This window comes from Triticum dicoccoides, chromosome 1A, assembly GCF_002162155.2.
Source record: "Triticum dicoccoides isolate Atlit2015 ecotype Zavitan chromosome 1A, WEW_v2.0, whole genome shotgun sequence".
Lineage (NCBI taxonomy): Eukaryota > Viridiplantae > Streptophyta > Magnoliopsida > Poales > Poaceae > Triticum > Triticum dicoccoides.
This window is the reverse complement of record NC_041380.1, coordinates 58,871,670-58,888,756: the sequence shown is the minus strand read 5'-3', so window position 1 is coordinate 58,888,756 and position 17,087 is coordinate 58,871,670. Positions and strand designations below refer to the sequence as shown.

The 17,087-nt window shown below is 42.7% G+C and overlaps 1 protein-coding gene across 2 annotated transcripts in view; it reads left to right on the top strand.

Annotated features, from left to right (window-relative positions):
- The first annotated feature begins 16,305 nt into the window (after positions 1 to 16,305).
- The window catches only part of LOC119362754 (importin subunit beta-1-like), a 4,042-nt gene continuing 3,260 nt past the window's right edge, over positions 16,306 to 17,087 (top strand). For both annotated transcript variants that reach the window (XM_037628010.1, XM_037628008.1), the window contains exon 1: positions 16,306 to 16,588. The gene's annotated coding sequence lies outside the window, so the exon portion shown is untranslated. The remainder of the gene's footprint in view (positions 16,589 to 17,087) is intronic.

Here is a 17,087-nt window from a genome sequence, read left to right as displayed (position 1 = left end):
TTCTCATCTCTGAATATTCAATCCGACAAGACAAAACTTCAAAGGGTAAAGATTCAATTCATCACAACAAGAGTATAGAGGGGAGAAACATCATATGATCCGACTATATTAACAAAGCCCATGATATAGATCATGAGAGAGAGAGAGAGATTAATCACATAGCTACTGGTACAAACCCTCAGCCCCGAGGGTGGACTACTCCCTCCTCATCATGGTGGTTGCCGGGGTGATGAAGATGGCCACTGAAGATGATTCCCCCCTCCAGCAGGGTGCCGGAATGGGTCTAGATTGGTTTTCAGTTGCTACAGAGCCCTGCGGCGATGAAACTTCTGATCTAGGTTGACCCCGAAGGGTTTTGGAATATTTGGGAATTTATAGTCCAAAGAAGGGGTGTGGGAGGCGACTGAGGTGGGCACAACCCACCTGGGCGCGCCAGGGGGCCCTGGCGTGCCCTGGTGGGTTGTGCCCCTCTCGAGGCGCCCCCCAGGTGTAGCTCTGGCCCATTGGGTTCCTCCTGGTCCATCAAAAATCCACAAAATGTTTTTCTGTGTTTGGACTCCGTTTAATATTAATTTTCTGTGATGTAAAAAACAAGCAAAAAACAGTAACTGGCACTGGGCACTAGGTCAATAGGTTAGTCCAAAAAAATGATATAAAAGTTGTTATAAAATGATTGTAAAACACCCAAGAATGATAAAATAATAGCATGCATACTTCATAAATTATAGATACATTGGAGACGTATCAGGCACATCCTCACAAATACCGATAGGTATGGCCGTTGATCTATCAGTAGGAGTGAGCTTATTCAAATCAAGTCTTCTATATAAAGAGAAAGTCATAACACTAACACCAGCTCCTAAATCACACAAAACAGTTTTCACATAATTCTTTTTGATGGAGCAAGGTATAGTTGGTATTCCCGGATCTCCAAGTTTTTTAGGTACTCCATCTTTAAAAGTATAATTAGCAAGCATAGTGGAGATTTTAGCTTCCGGTTTTTTTCTCTTATTAGTGATGATGTCTTTCATATACTTTTCATAAGGAGGCATCTTCAAGATATCAGTCAAGCGAGTACGCAAAAATACTGGCCTCAGCACTTCAGCAAAGCATTCAAATTCTTCATCATCTTTCTTTTTAGTTGACTTGGGTGGAAAAGGCATAGGTTTTTGAACCCACGGTTCTCTTTCTTTACCGTGTTTTCTAGCAATGAAGTCTCTTTTGTCATATCTTTTATTCTTAGGTTGTGGGTTATCAAGATCAATAGGTGGTTCTATCTCAACATCATTGTCTGGTTCTTTTTCATTGTTTGGTTGAGAGTCTTCATGAACCTCATCATTATCTATTTCATTATCACTAGGTGAGTGTTCATTACCTGATTGAGTTTCAGCATCAAAGATAGAAGTTTCATTATCATTATCAGGAGGTTTTTCTATTTCAAGTTCACTAGAAGCATGCAAAGTCCTATCATTTTTCTTCTTCTTTTTATTTCTAGAAGGACTAGGTGCATCAGTGTTAACTCTTTGTGCATCCTGTTCTATTCTTTTAGGGTGTCCCTTAGGATAAAGTGGTTCCTGAGTCATTTTACCTCCTCTAGTTGCAACTCTAACATCAAAGTCATGTATATTATGATTCATTTCATCAAGCAATTCTCTTTGAGATTTAGCAACTTGTTCTAATTGAGTTTGAACCATAGAAGCATGTTTTCCGACACCTCTAACATCATTTGAGATTCTAAATAACAAGTCACTCAAGCGAGCAATCATATCATAATTGTATTTCAATTGTTTCATAACATTTGCATTGAAGTGATCTTGTTTTCTAAAGTAGTTTTCAAACTCATAAAGGCATTGACTAGGATGCATATTGTGAGGATTGTCATTATCACTGAACTTCATTAGAGAATTTACCTCTACCACCTTAGGCAGTGGTGGTGTATTAAGCCCATGTATTTCTTCAATAGGAGGTACATTTTTAACATCCTCGGCTTTAATACCTTTTTCCTTCATAGATTTCTTTGCCTCTTGCATATCTTCAAGACTGAGATATAATATACCCCTCTTCTTCAAAGTGGGTTTAGCCGGTGGTTCAAGAAGAGTCGAATCATCATAGCTTTTCAATATGTTATTCAATAATTCCTCAGCTTGCCCAACAACTCATTCCCTGAAAACACAACCAGCACAACTATCTAGGAAATCCCTAGAAGCATCGATTAGTCCATTATAGAAGATATCAAGTATTTCATTTTTCTTAAGAGGATGATCAAGCAAAGCATTAAGTGATTGGCAAAGCCTCCCCCAAGCTTGTGGGAGGCTCTCTTCTTTAGTTTGCACAAAGTTAAATATTTCCTGTAAGGCAGCTTGTTTCTTATGAGCAGGGAAATATTTTTTAGAGAAGTAATAAATCATATCCTGGGGACTACGCACACAACCAGGAGCAAGAGTATTGTACCAAGCTTTAGCATCACCCTTTAATGAGAAAGGAAATAATTTGAGAATAAAGTAGTAGCGAGTTTTCTCATCATGAGTAAAAAGGCTGGATATGTCATTCAACTTAGTAAGATGTGCCACAACAGTTTCAGTTTCATAACCATGGAAAGGATTAGATTCAACCAAAGTAATTAACTCAGGGTCGACAGAGAATTCATAATCCTTATCATCAATAAAGATAGGTGAAGTAGCAAACTTAGGATCACATTTCATTCTAGCATTCAGAGATTTTTCTTTATACTTGCCTAATAATTTCTCTAAATCATCTCTATCTCTGCAAGCAAGAATATCTCTAGTTGTCTCCTCAGTCATAACATAACCTTCTGGTACCTTAGGCATTCATATCTAGGAAGGCTAGTTCTAGCAGGTGTTTCAGGAGATTTAGTTTCAAGCTCATCATCAGATTCAACAACATCATGTTGTATTACTCTAGCAATTTGTTTATCAAGAAATTCACCAAGTGGCACATCATCATTAAGCAAGGTACTAGCATCATCACACTACTAGGGAAAAGCTTATAGGCAGACGCTTACTAGTAGCGCGGGTTTATACCCCTCGCTACTGCTATTTACTAGTAGTGCGGGTTTATAACCCTCGCTACTACTAAGTTGATAGTAGTAGCGCGGGTTTATAACCCTCGCTACTACTAAGTGGTCTCTACCGTGCCCCTGGGACAATGCCATACTAGTAGCGAGGGGTATAAACCCGCGCTACTACTAAGTTGAGTAGTAGAGCGGGTTTATACCCCTCGCTACTACTAAGTACAGGGTTTTTTAACATCCCTGAAATACCCATCTCCTCCCCCAAATCCCTCCTCTCTCCCTCCACTCTCTCCCCTCTCTCTCTCCATAAGCTCTCACATTGTCCTCTTGCCCATGCGCTCCTCCTCCTCCATGGCGTCAAAAGAGGCCGCCACCTCGCGCCACCGATGTCTAGGAGCTCCCAGGTCTTCCACCGGCGTCTAGGAGGCCGCCGCCTCACGCAACCACGCCAGAACACCTCACCACCGGTGACCAGCCCCGCTGCTCCCTCCATCTCCTTCCTCTCTCCCTCGGTTTTCTTTTTCACTCTCTCCCTCTAGTTTGATTCACCCTCCCATGTGAAGGAAATATTCCCTAGAGGCAATAACAAAGTTAATATTTATTTTCTTATATCATGATAAATGTTTATTATTCATGCTAGAATTGTATTAATCGGAAACTTAGTACATGTGTGAATACATAGACAAACATAGTGTCACTAGTATGCCTCTACTTGACTAGCTCGTTGAATCAAAGATGGTTAAGTTTCCTAGCCATACACATGAGTTGTCATTTGATTAACGGGATCACATCATTAGAGAATGATGTGATTGACTTGACCCATTCTGTTAGCTTAGCACGTTGATCGTTTTAGTTTACTGCTATTGCTTTCTTCATGACTTATACATGTTCCTATGACTATGAGATTATGCAACTCCCGATTACCGGAGGAACACTTTGTGTGCTACCAAACATCACAATGTAACTAGGTGATTATAAAGGTGCTCTACAGGTGTCTCCGATGGTACTTGCTGAGTTGGCATAGATCGAGATTAGGATTTGTAACTCCGATTGTCGGAGAGGTATCTCTGGGCCCTCTCAGTAATGCACATCACTATAAGCCTTGCAAGCATTGTAACTAATGAGTTGGTTGCGAGATGATGTATTACAGAACGAGTAAAGAGACTTGCCGGTAACGAGATTGAACTAGGTATTGAGATACCGACGATCGAATCTCGGGCAAGTAACATACCGATGACAAAGGGAACAACGTATGTTGTTATGCGGTTGACCGATAAAGATCTTCGTAGAATATGTAGGAACCAATATGAGCATCCAGGTTCCGCTATTGGTTATTGACTGGAGACGTGTCTCGGTCATGTCTACATAGTTCTCGAACCCGTAGGGTCCACACGCTTAAAGTTCTGTGACGATCGGTATTATGAGTTTTTGTGTTTTGATGTACCGAAGGTAGTTCGGAGTCGCGGATATGATCACAGACATGACGAGGAGTCTCAAAATGGTCGAGACATAAAGATCGATATATTGGACGACTATGTTCGGACACCGGAAGTGTTTCGGGAGGTTTCGGACATATACCGGAGTACCGGGGGGTTACCGGAACCCCCCGGGGAGTATATTGGGCCTAATGGGCCTTAGTGGGAGAAGAGGAGGGGCGGCCAGGGCAGCCGCGCGCCCCCTCCCCCTCTAGTATGAATTGGACAAGGAGGGGGGCGGCGCCCCCTTTCCTTCTCTTCTTCTCTCCCTTCCTCTCCTACTCCTACTCCTACTTGGAAGGGGGGAGTCCTACTCCCGGTGGGAGTAGGACTCCTCATTGGAGCGCGCCATAGGAGGCCGGCCCCCTCCCCCTCCTCCACTCCTTTATATTTGGGGAGGGAGCACCCCTTGGAGACACAATAATTGATCATTGATCTTTTAGCCGTGTGCGATGCCCCCCTCCACCATAATCCACCTCGGTCATACCGTAGCGGTGCTTAGGCGAAGCCCTGCGTCAGTAACTTCATCAACACCGTCACCACGCCGTCGTGCTGACGAAGCTCTTCCCGGAAGCTCTACTGGATCGTGAGATCGTGAGACGTCACCGAGCTGAACGTGTGCTGAACGCGGAGGTGTCGTACGTTTGATACTGAGGATCGATTGATCGTGAAGACGTACGACTACATCAACCATGTTGTCATAACGCTTCCGCTAACGGTCTACGAGGGTACGTAGATGGCACTCTCCCCTCTCATTGCTATGCATCACCATGATCTTGCGTGTGCGTAGGATTTTTTTTGAAATTACTATGTTCCCCAACAGTGGCATCCGAGCCAGGTTTATGCATAGATGTTATATGCACGAGTAGAACACAAGTAAGTTGTGGGTGATACAAGTCATACTGCTTACCAGCATGTCGTACTTTGGTTCAGCGGTACTGTTGGATGAAGCGGTCTGGACCGACATTACTTACGCGGGACTGGTTCTACCGACGTGCTTTGCACACAGGTGGCTGGCGGGTGTCAATTTCTCCAACTTTAGTTGAACTGAGTGTGACTGCGCCCGGTCCTTGTTGAAGGTTAAAACAACACTAACTTGGTGAACTATCGTTGTGGTTTTGATGCGTAGGTAAGAACGGTTCTTGCTCAGCCCGTAGCAGCCACATAAAACTTGCAACAACAAAGTAGAGGACGTCTAACTTGTTTTTGCAGGGCATGTTGTGATGTGATATGGTCAAGGCATGATGCTATATTTTATTGTACGAGATGATCATGTTTTGTAATGGAGTTATCGGCAACTGGCAGGAGCGATATGGTTGTCGCTTTATTGTATGAAATGCAATCGCCATGTAATTGCTTTACTTTATCACCAAGCGGTAGCGATAGTCATAGAAGCAATAGTTGGCGAGATGACAACGATGTTACGATGGAGATCAAGGTGTCACGCCAGTGACGATGGTGATCATGACGGTGCTTTGGAGATGGAGATCAAAGGCACAAGATGATGATGGCCATATCATATCACTTATATTGATTACATGTGATGTTTATCATTTATGCATCTTATTCTGCTTTGATTGACGGTAGCACTATAAGACGATCTCTCACTAAAAATTTCAAGGTACAAGTGTTCTCCCTGAGTATGCACCGTTGCAAAAGATCGTCGTGCCGAGACACCACGTGATGATCGGGTGTGATAAGCTCAACGTTCTTATACAACGGGTGCAAGCTAGTTTTGCACATGCATAATACTCGGGCTAAACTTGACGAGCCTAGCATATGCAGATATGGCCTCGGAACACTGAGACCGAAAGGTCTAGCATGAATCATATAGTAGATATGATCAACATAGTGATGTTCACCATTGAAAACTACTCCATTTCACATGATGATCGGTTATGGTTTAGTTGATTTGGATCACGTGATCACTTAGATGATTAGAGGGATGTCTATCTAAGTTGGAGTTCATAAAGTAATATGATTAATTGAACTTAAATTTATCATGAACTTAGTACCTGATAGTATTTTGCTTGTCTATGTTGTTGTAGATAGATGGCCCGTGCTGTTGTTCCGTTGAATTTTAATGTGTTCCTTAAGAAAACTAAGTTCAAAGATGTTAGTAGAAATGATGTGGATTGGATCCGTGATCTGAGGATTATCCTCATTGCTGCACAGAAGAATTATGTCCTTGATGCACCGCTAGGTGACAGACCGATTGCAGGAGCAGATGCAGACGTTATAAACGTTTGTCGAGCTCGATATGATGACTACTTGATAGTTTAGTGCACCATGCTTTACGGCTTAGAATCGGGGATTCAAAGACATTTTGAACGCCATGGAGCATATGAGATGTTCCAAGAGTTGAAATTAGTATTTCAGACTCATGCCCATGTCGAAAGGTATGAGACCTTTGACAAGCACTTTGCCTACAAGATGGAGGAGAATAGCTCAGCTAGTGAGCATGTGCTCAGAATTTCTGAGTACTACAATCACTTGAATCAAGTGGGAGTTAATCTTCCAGATAAGATAGTGATTGACAGAGTTCTCTAGTCACTATCACCAAGTTACTGGAACTTCGTGATGAACTATAATATGCAAGGGATAACGGAAATGATTCCCAAGCTCTTCGTGATGCTGAAATCGACGAAGGTAGAAATCAAGAAAAGCATCAAGTGTTGATGGTTGACAAGACCACTAGTTTGAAGAAAAGGGCAAAGGGAAGAAGGGGAACTTCAAGAAGAACGGCAAGCAAGTTGCTGCTCAAGTGAAGAAGCCCAAACCTAGACCTAAGCCTGAGACTAAGTGCTTCTACTGGAAAGGGACTGGTCACTGGAAGCAGAACTGCCCCAAGTATTTGGCGGATAAGAAGGATGGCAAAGTGAACAAAGGTATATTTGATATACATGTTATTGATGTGTACTTTACTAGTGTTAATAGCAACCCCTCAGTATTTGATACTAGTTCAGTTGCTGAGATTAGTAACTCGAAACGAGAGTTGCAGACTGAACAGAGACTAGTTAAGGGTGAAATGACGATGTGTGTTGGAAGTGGTTCCAAGATTGATATGATCATCATCACACACTCCCTATACTTTCGGGATTAGTGTTGAACCTAAATAAATGTTATTTGGTGTTTGCGTTAAGCATGAATATGATTTGATCATGTTTATTGCAATACGGTTATTCATTTAAAGTCAGAGAATAATTGTTGTTCTGTTTACATGAATAAAACCTTCAATGGTCATACACCCAAGGTGAATGGTTTATTGAATATCGATCGTAGTGATACACATATTCATAATATTGAAGCCAAAAGATGCAAAGTTAATAATGATAGTGCAACTTATTTGTGTCACTACCGTTTAGGTCATATTGGTGTAAAGCGCATGAAGAAAATCCATGCTGATGGGCTTTTGGAATCACTTGATTATGAATCAGTTGATGCTTGCGAACCATGCCTCATGGGCAAGATGACTAAGACTCCGTTCTCCGGAACAATGGAGCGAGCAACAAACTTGTTGGAAATAATACATACTGATGTATGCAGTCCGATGAGTGTTGAGGCTCGCGGCAGGTATCGTTATTTTCTGACCTTCACAGATGATTTGAGTAAGATATGGGTATATCTTCTTGATGAAACATAAATCTGAAACATTTGAAAAGTTCAAATAATTTCATAGTGAAGTGGAAAATCATCGTAACAAGAAAATAAAGTTTCTACGATCTGATCGTGGAGGAGAATATTTGAGTTACGAGTTTGGTCTTCATTTGAAACAATGCGGAATAGTTTTGCAACTCACGCCACCTGGAACACCACAGCGTAATGGTGTGTCCGAACATCGTAATAGTACTTTATTAGATATGGTGCAATCTATGATGTCTCTTACCGATTTACCACTATCATTTTGGGGTTATGCATTAGAGACAGCTGCATTCACGTTAAATAGGGCACCATCTAAATCCGTTGAGACGACGCCATATGAATTGTGGTTTGGCAAGAAACCAAAGTTGTCATTTCTTAAAGTTTGGGGTTGCGATGCTTATGTGAAAAAATTTCATCCTGGTAAGCTCAAACCCAAATCAAAGATATGTGTCTTCATAGGATACCCAAAGGAGACAATTAGGTACATCTTCTATCATAGATCCGAAGGCAAGACATTCGCTGCTAAGAATGGATCCTTTCTAGAGAAGGAGTTTCTCTCGAAAGAAGTGAGTGGGAGGAAAGTAGAACTTGATGAGGTAACTATACCTGCTCCCTTCTTGGATAGTAGTTCATCACAGAAATCTGTTCTTGTGACTCCTACACCAATTAGTGAGGAAGCTAATGATGATGATCATGTAACTATAGATCAAGTTACTACCAAACCTCGTAGGTCAACCAGAGTGAGATCCGCACCAGAGTGGTACGGTAATCCTGTTCTGGATGTCATGTTACTTGACCATGACGAACCTACAAACTATGAGGAAGCGATGATGAGTCGAGATTCCACGAAATGGCTTGAGGCCATGAAATCTGAGATGGGATCCATGTATGAGAACAAAGTATGGACTTTGATTGACTTGCCCGATGATCGGTGAGTCATTAAGAAAAAATGGATCTTCAAGAGGAAGATGGACGCTGGTAGTAGTGTTACTATCTACAAAGCTCGAATTGCCGCAAAATGTTTTCGACAAGTTCAAGGTGTTGACTACGATGAGATTTTCTCACTCGTATCGATGCTTAAAAGTCTGTCCGAATCATGTCAGCAGTTGCCGCATTTTATGAAATCTGGCAAATGGATGTCAAAACTGTATTCCTTCATGGATTTCTTAAAAGAAGAGTTGTATATGATGCAACCAAAAGGTTTTGTCGATCCTAAACGTGCTAACAAAGTGAGCAAGTTCAAGCGATCCATCTATGGACTGGTGCAAGCATCTCGGAGTTGGAATATATGATTTGATAAAGTGATCAAAGCATATGGTTTTATACAGACTTGTGGTGAAGCCTGTATTTACAAGAAAGTGAGTGGGAGCACTACCGCATTTCTGATAAGTATATGTGAATGACATATTGTTGATCGGAAATAATGTAGAATTTTCTGGAAAGCATAAAGGAGTGTTTGAAAAGAGTTTTTCAAAGAAAGACATCGGTGAAGCTACTTACATATTGAGCATCAAGATCTATAGAGATAGATCAAGACGCTTGATATATTTTCAATGAGTACATACCTTGACAAGATTTTGAAGTAGTTCAAAATGGAATAAGGAGTTCTTGCCTGTGTTGCAAGGTGTGAAGTTGAGTAAAGACTCAAAACCCGACCACAGCAGAAAATAGAAAGAGAATGAAAAGTCATTCCCTATGCCTCAGTCATAGGTTCTATAAACTATGCTATGCTGTTTACCAGTCCTATTGTATACCTTAGCATCTTTCTGGCAAGAGAGTACAATAGTGATCTAGGAGTAGATCACTATACAGCGGTCAAAATTATCCTTAGAGGACTAAGGAAATATTTCTCGGTAATGGAGGTGATAAAAGAGTTCGTCGTAAAGAGTTACGTCGATGCAAGTTTTTTACATCGATCTAGATGACTCTAAGTCTCGATCTGGATACATATTGAAAGTGGGAGCAATTAGCTAGAGTAACTCCGTGCAGAGCATTGTAGACATAGAAATTTGCGAAATACATACGGATCTGAATGTTGCAGACCCGTAGGCTAAACTTCTCTCACAAGAAAAACATGATCACTCTTTGGGTGTTAATCACATAGCGATGCGAACTAGATTATTGACTCTAGTAAACCTTTTGGGTATTAGTCACATGGAGATGTGAACTAATCACATAAAGATGTGAACTAGATTATTGACTCTAGTGCAAGTGGGAGACTGAAGGAAATATGCCCTAGAGGCAATAATAAAGTTATTATTTATTTCCTTATATCATCATAAATGTTTATTATTCATGATAGAATTGTATTAACCGGAAACTTAGTACATGTGTGAATACATAGACAAACATAGTGTCACTAGTATGCCTCTACTTGACTAGCTCGTTGAATCAAAGATGGTTAAGTTTCCTAGCCATACACATGAGTTTTCATTTGATTAACAGGACCACATCATTAGAGAATGATGTGATTGACTTGACCCATTTCGTTAGCTTAGCACATTGATCATTTTAGTTTACTGCTATTGCTTTCTTCATGACTTATACATGTTCTTATGACTATGAGATTATGCAACTCCCGATTACCGGAGGAACACTTTGTGTGATACCAAACGTCACAACGTAACTGGGTGATTATAAAGGTGCTCTACAGGTGTCTCCGATGGTACTTGTTGAGTTGGCATAGATCGAGATTAGGATTTGTCACTCCGATTGTCGGAGAGGTATCCCTGGGCCCTCTCAGTAATGCACATCACTATAAGCCTTGCAAGCATTGCATCAAATGAGTTGGTTGCGGGATGATGTATTATAGAACGGGTAAAGAGACTTGTCGGTAACGAGATTGAACTAGGTATTGAGATACCGACGATCGAATCTCGGGCAAGTAACATACCGATGACAAAGGGAACAACATATGTTGTTATGCGGTTTGACCGATAAAGATCTTCGTAGAATATGTAGGAACCAATATGAGCATCTAGTTTCCGCTATTGGTTATTAACCGAAGACGTGTCTCGGTCATGTCTACATAGTTCTCGAACCCGTAGGGTCCGCACGCTTAAAGTTCTGTGATAATCGGTATTATGAGTTTTTGTGTTTTGATGTACCGAAGGTAGTTTGGAGTCCTGGATATGATCATGGACATGACGAGGAGTCTCGAAATGATCGAGACGTAAAGATCGATATATTGGACGACTATGTTTGGACACCAGAAGTATTTCGGGAGGTTTCGGACATATACCAGAGTACCGGGGGGTTACCGGAACCCCCCGGGGAGTATATTGGGCCTAATGGGCCTTAGTGGGAGAAGAGGAGGGGCGGCCAGGGCAGTCGCGTGCCCCCTCCCCCTCTTGTCTGAATTGGACAAGGAGGGGGGCGGCGCCCCCCTTTCCTTCTCTTCTTCTCTCCCTTCCTCTCCTACTCCTACTCCTACTTGGAAGGGGGGAGTCCTACTCCCGGTGGGAGTAGGACTCCTCATTGGAGCGCGCCATAGGAGGCCGGCCCCCTCCCCCTCCTCCACTCCTTTATATATGGGGAGGGGGCACCCCTTGGAGACACAATAATTGATCATTGATCTTTTAGCCGTGTGCGGTGCCCCCCTCCGCCATAGTCCACTTCGGTCATATCGTAGCGGTGCTTAGGCGAAGCCCTGCGTCGGTAACTTCATCAACACCATCACCACGCCGTCATGCTGACAAAGCTCTTCCCGGAAGCTCTACTGGATCGTGAGATCGCGGGACGTCACCGAGCTGAACGTGTGCTGGACGCGAAGGTGCCATACGTTCGGTACTGAGGATCGGTCGATCGTGAAGACGTACGACTACATCAACCGCATTGTCATAACGCTTCAGCTTACGGTCTACGAGGGTATGTAGACGACACTCTCCCCTCTCGTTGCTATGCATAACCATGATATTGCGTGTGCGTAGATTTTTTTTTGAAATTACTACGTTCCCCAACACCATGTCCATCCCCGTGCAAGTCGTCGCCATGGACGACCAGGAGCTATCTGAGATGGTCGGGAAGAGGTGCCCCATGTCGCTGCCTTGCTCTTCCATAGAAATGGGCCCTCTCCAACAGCCACCGCCGGATCTGGTCTGCCGCTGCCCGTTCATGCCTCCGGCGACCCCAACCGTCGCTGGATCGAACCACTGCTGCCATTGACAACATGCACGGGATCGAGATTTTTTTAAAGTAATAGTAGTAGTGCGGGGTATAAGACCCGCTACAGATAATTAGTAGTAGCGCAGGTGGCACCAGCGCTACTACTACAAGTTAGTTGTAGCGTTGTAGTAGTAGCGCGGGCACATGCGCTACTACTAGCTATTTATCCCGCGCTACTACTAGGCTTTTCCCTAGTAGTTTCATAAGCATTATCCATAGCAGAGGTAGCATCATCAATAACTTGCGACATATCAGAATTAATAGCATGTGGTGGTGGTGCAAGTTTACTCATAACAGAAGGTGAATCTAAAGCAGAACTGGATGGCAGTTTCTTACCTCCCCTCGTCTTTGAGGGATAAATTTTAGTCTTAGGATCCTTCAGATTCTTCATAGTGATAAATTGGTAATAATCCCAAGTGACTCAGCTATGCTCCCCGGTAACGGCGCCAGAAAAAGGTCTTGATAACCCACAAGTATAGGGGATCGCAACAGTTTTCGAGGGTAGAGTATTCAACCCAAATTTATAGATCCGACACAAAGGGGAGCCAAAGAATATTTGAAGGTATTAGCAACTGAGTTGTTAATTCAACCACACCTGGAGATTAATTATCTGCATCAAAGTGATCAGTAGCAAAGTAGTATGATAGTTTTGATAATAGTAGCAGCAGTAATGATAACGGTAACAATGATAGCAGTAATTTTGTAGCAAGTGTAACAGTGATGATAGCAGTAGTAACTTAGCAAGAACAATATAGGATAAATTCGTAGGCATTGGATCGGTGACTTGTTGGATGATATTCATCATGAGACAGTCATAACCTAGGGCGATACGGCACTAGCTCCAGTTCGTCAATATAATGTAGGCATGTGTTCCGTAAATAGTCATACATGCTTATGGAAAGAACTTGCATGACATCTTTTGTCCTACCCTCCCGTGGCAGCGGGGTCCATATTGAAAACTAAGGGATATTAAGGCCTCCTTTTAATAGAGAAACGGAACAAAGCATTAACACATAGTGAATACATGAACTCGTCATCACCGGGAATGGTCCCGACTATTGTCACTTTGGGGTTGCCAGATCATAACACGTAGTAGGTGACTATAACTTGTAAGATAGGATCTAGAACATGGATATAATGGTGATAACATAAATGGTTCAGATATGGAATCATGGCACCGGGCCCAAAGTGACAAGCGCAAAGTCATAGCAACATCAATCTAAGAACATAGTGGATACTAGGGATCAAGCCCTAACAAAACTAACTCGATTACATGATGAATCTCATCCAACTCCTCACCGACCAGCGAGCCTACGACGGAATTACTCACTCCTGGTGGCGAGCATCATGTAATTGGCGATGGAGAAGGGTTGGTGATGATGAAGAACGAAGATCCCCCTCTCCGAAGCCCCAAACGGACTCCAGATCTATCCTCCCAATGAAGAACAGGAGGTGACGGCGGCTCCGTCTCGTGGATCGCGATAATTCTTTCTCACTGATTTTTTCTAGAAAAATAGGATTTTATAGCGTTGGTTTCAGGGTCTGTGGGGCCACCAGGTGGGGACAACCCACCTGGGCGCGCCAGGAGAGGAGGGCGCGCCCTGGTGGGTTGTGCCCACCAGGTGCCCCTCTCCGGTAGTTCTTGGCTCCAGAAATTCTTATTTATTATATAAAAATTCCTCGCGAAGTTTTGTTCCATTCCGAGAACTTTTATTTCTGCACAAAAACAACACCATGATAGTTCTTCTGAAAACAGCTTCAGTCCGGGGTTAGGTTCATTCAAATCATGCAAATTAGAGTCCAAAACAAGAGGAAAAGCGTTAGGAAAAGTAGATACGTTGAAGACGTATGAGAAAGAAATAGCAATAAAACTGAACGATCATTATGCTAAGCTAACGAATGGGTCTTGTCCATCACATCATTCTCCTAATGATGTGGTCATGTTATCAAATGACAACACATGTCCATGGTTAGGAACATTAACCATCTTTGCTCAACGAGCTAGTCTAGTAGAGGCTAACTAGGGACATGGTTTTTGTTTATCTATTCACACATGTATTTAGATTTCCGATCAATACAATTCTAGTATGAATAATAAACATTTATCATGAATAAGGAAATATTAAATAACAACTTTATTATTGCCTTTAGGGCATATTTCCTTCAGATTGAACCCATTACAAATCACCTCTCTCATTGCAAGAAAACTCAATCTAGTTGGCCAAACCAAATCAATAGACCCGAGAGAAATACAAAGCTATGTTAATCATGCATAAAAGAGTTCAAGCAAGACTCAAATAATATTCATAGATAATCTGATCATAAACCCACAATTCATCGGATATCAAATAGATCTCCAAGAATATCGAGGAGAACATTGTATGAAAGATCAAAGAGAGAGAAGAAGCCATCTAGCTACTAGCTATGGACTTGTAGGTCTGTGGTAAACTACTCACACATCATCGGAAGGGCAGCAAGGTTGATGTAGAAGCTCTCCGTGGTCGAATCCCCCTCTGGCAGAGTACCGAAAAAGGTCTCAAGATGGGATCTCACGAAGACAGAAACTTGCGGCGGCGAAAAATATTTTTGATGTGCTCTCTAGTCTACAGGGAATATTGGGTATTTATAGAAGAAAAATTAGGGTTGGAAGTAACACGGGGGGCCCACAAGCTTGTGGGGCGCGCCCTACGAGATTGTGACCATCCCGTGCCCTTTCTGGCCTTCTCCGAAGCTTCCAGGCTGTTTTGTGGTCCAAAAAAATCGTCAAAAAGTTTCGTTTTGTTTGGACTTCACTTAGTATTGATTTTTCGTGAAGACAAAAACAAGGAAAAAACAACAACTGACACCGAGCACTAGGTTAATATGTTAGTCTCAAAAAATAATATAAAATAGTGTAATAATGCATATAAAATATCCAAGATTGATACGTTGGAGACGTATCATCCTTGTCGCGTCGTATGCATGATCTTGTTCACCGAGAGCCTCGATGCTCAAACCTCGCTTGGGCATTCAAAGTTTGTAGTGGCTCTTTCAGTATCTTGTACCTTTGTTTTTGTGTGTGTCTCTTTGTTTGTTTGTTTTACTTTTGAACTTGGATTTGTTGCTCGATGTTGTGGTGGTTACTTTATACTTCCTCCGTTTTTTTATGTAAGATGTATTATTTTTAGCACGGTGACCAAGGAACATAATCGCAGACATGTTTCGACGAAATTACCTTTGGCAAATTTGTTGGTTAGTGGCAAGTAAATTAATTAGTCCAAGAAAGTAAGAGATACATGCAATCGACAGAGAGATATTTTTCTTCTTCCGCTACAAGGAGAGATATAGAAAATCAGGAGAGAGATAGTTTCCCTTTTTCTGGAGGGCTAACAAGAGAATTATGAGGAATTAGAAGAAATGCACCTTACATTCTGGATTTTTATCAAAAAACAAATACACCTTATATAAAGGAACGAAGGGAGTAATATAAAGTAGGGTAACCCTTTTTCATAAAATCTATGCAAGGGTTCAACGACGATGACCGCGGCTCTAGAGAGCTGATCGTTACTTCGTTAGGGGCACGTGCATGAAGACTTCCTGACTATCAACGACAAGGTCAAGCCGGTTCAAGTAGAGGGGCGTGCTACAACGGTGCGTCAGCGGCTCGATTTGACCGCAGTAGTGGTCATTCGGTGGTCTCGGAATCTCGATGTAATTTTTATTATGTTTGAGATGTTTTGTACATCTGTTGAACTTTTATAATAGATCTCATTCTTTAAAAAAACTGAAGCAATTATTCTTTTTTTGAGACAAAAGCAATTATTCTTGTGAATGAATGAATAAAGGAGGTTTGGACTGTAAAATAATGGTGCGTTTTAGCCTGACGGGTTAGATGGGCCGGGATGGTTTGGCCCATCTCATGAGCCAGTCCCTCGGTTGCGCCAGTTGTTGTCCACGGCCCACAGGCGAAACCACAGCCGACCGCCGCCCCTCCCGTCTCCCCGTCCCGTCCCCTCCTGCATCGTTGAACCAACCGAGCTCCAAAGTAAACCCCGCGCCCAAAATCCCCAAACCCTAACCGCTACACCACCCGACCCCACCCCACCCGGCGGAGCGGCAGCTCCCCGGCCGCCCGGCGGTAATCAGCGCCGGCGAGGGAAGGTGCCGGGAAGGCGGCGGCGACCTGCGGGATACCGGGACAGGCGGCACACGGTCGCTGAAGAGCGAGCGCGCGAGCTGCCGAGGAGCAGTGAAGCCCCCGCCACAGCCCCCAACGAGACTCGCTACAGACAACACGGTAAGGCACCTATCGCCGAATGGCCGCTTCTCCATTGCTTGCTCAATCTGTCAGACATCGAGCATTCTTGTGAAAATCGATTTTTTTTTCAGAAAAGTCAAAGATTTTGGAATTTTGGTTGTGTAGCAAAACCTACCAGTTATAATGTTTTCAAGTAGCTCAATAAGAGAAGATAGCTTAATCAGGACGCACCCGCTTGGAGACTAATGATAGGCCGGGTCAAACTGGCCCTTAAGGACCGTTTGACTGAAGCAGACGACCTAAGTTTCGTCAGTTGGGTAAAATGCAAAGGCTGTGGACTACTATACTGTAGCTTTCAAAATAATAAGAGGCAGAGGAACTGGGGTTCACAAGTCTTGTGTGCAGTGGCGGAGCCAGGAATTAAGGATCAGGGGGGCCAAATGACTCAAACTTTTGATAACAGGGGCCAAACAATACTAATACATGTATTTTTGTATAAATTACACACTGTTCATCTACTAATTAGCAGCAAATCAGT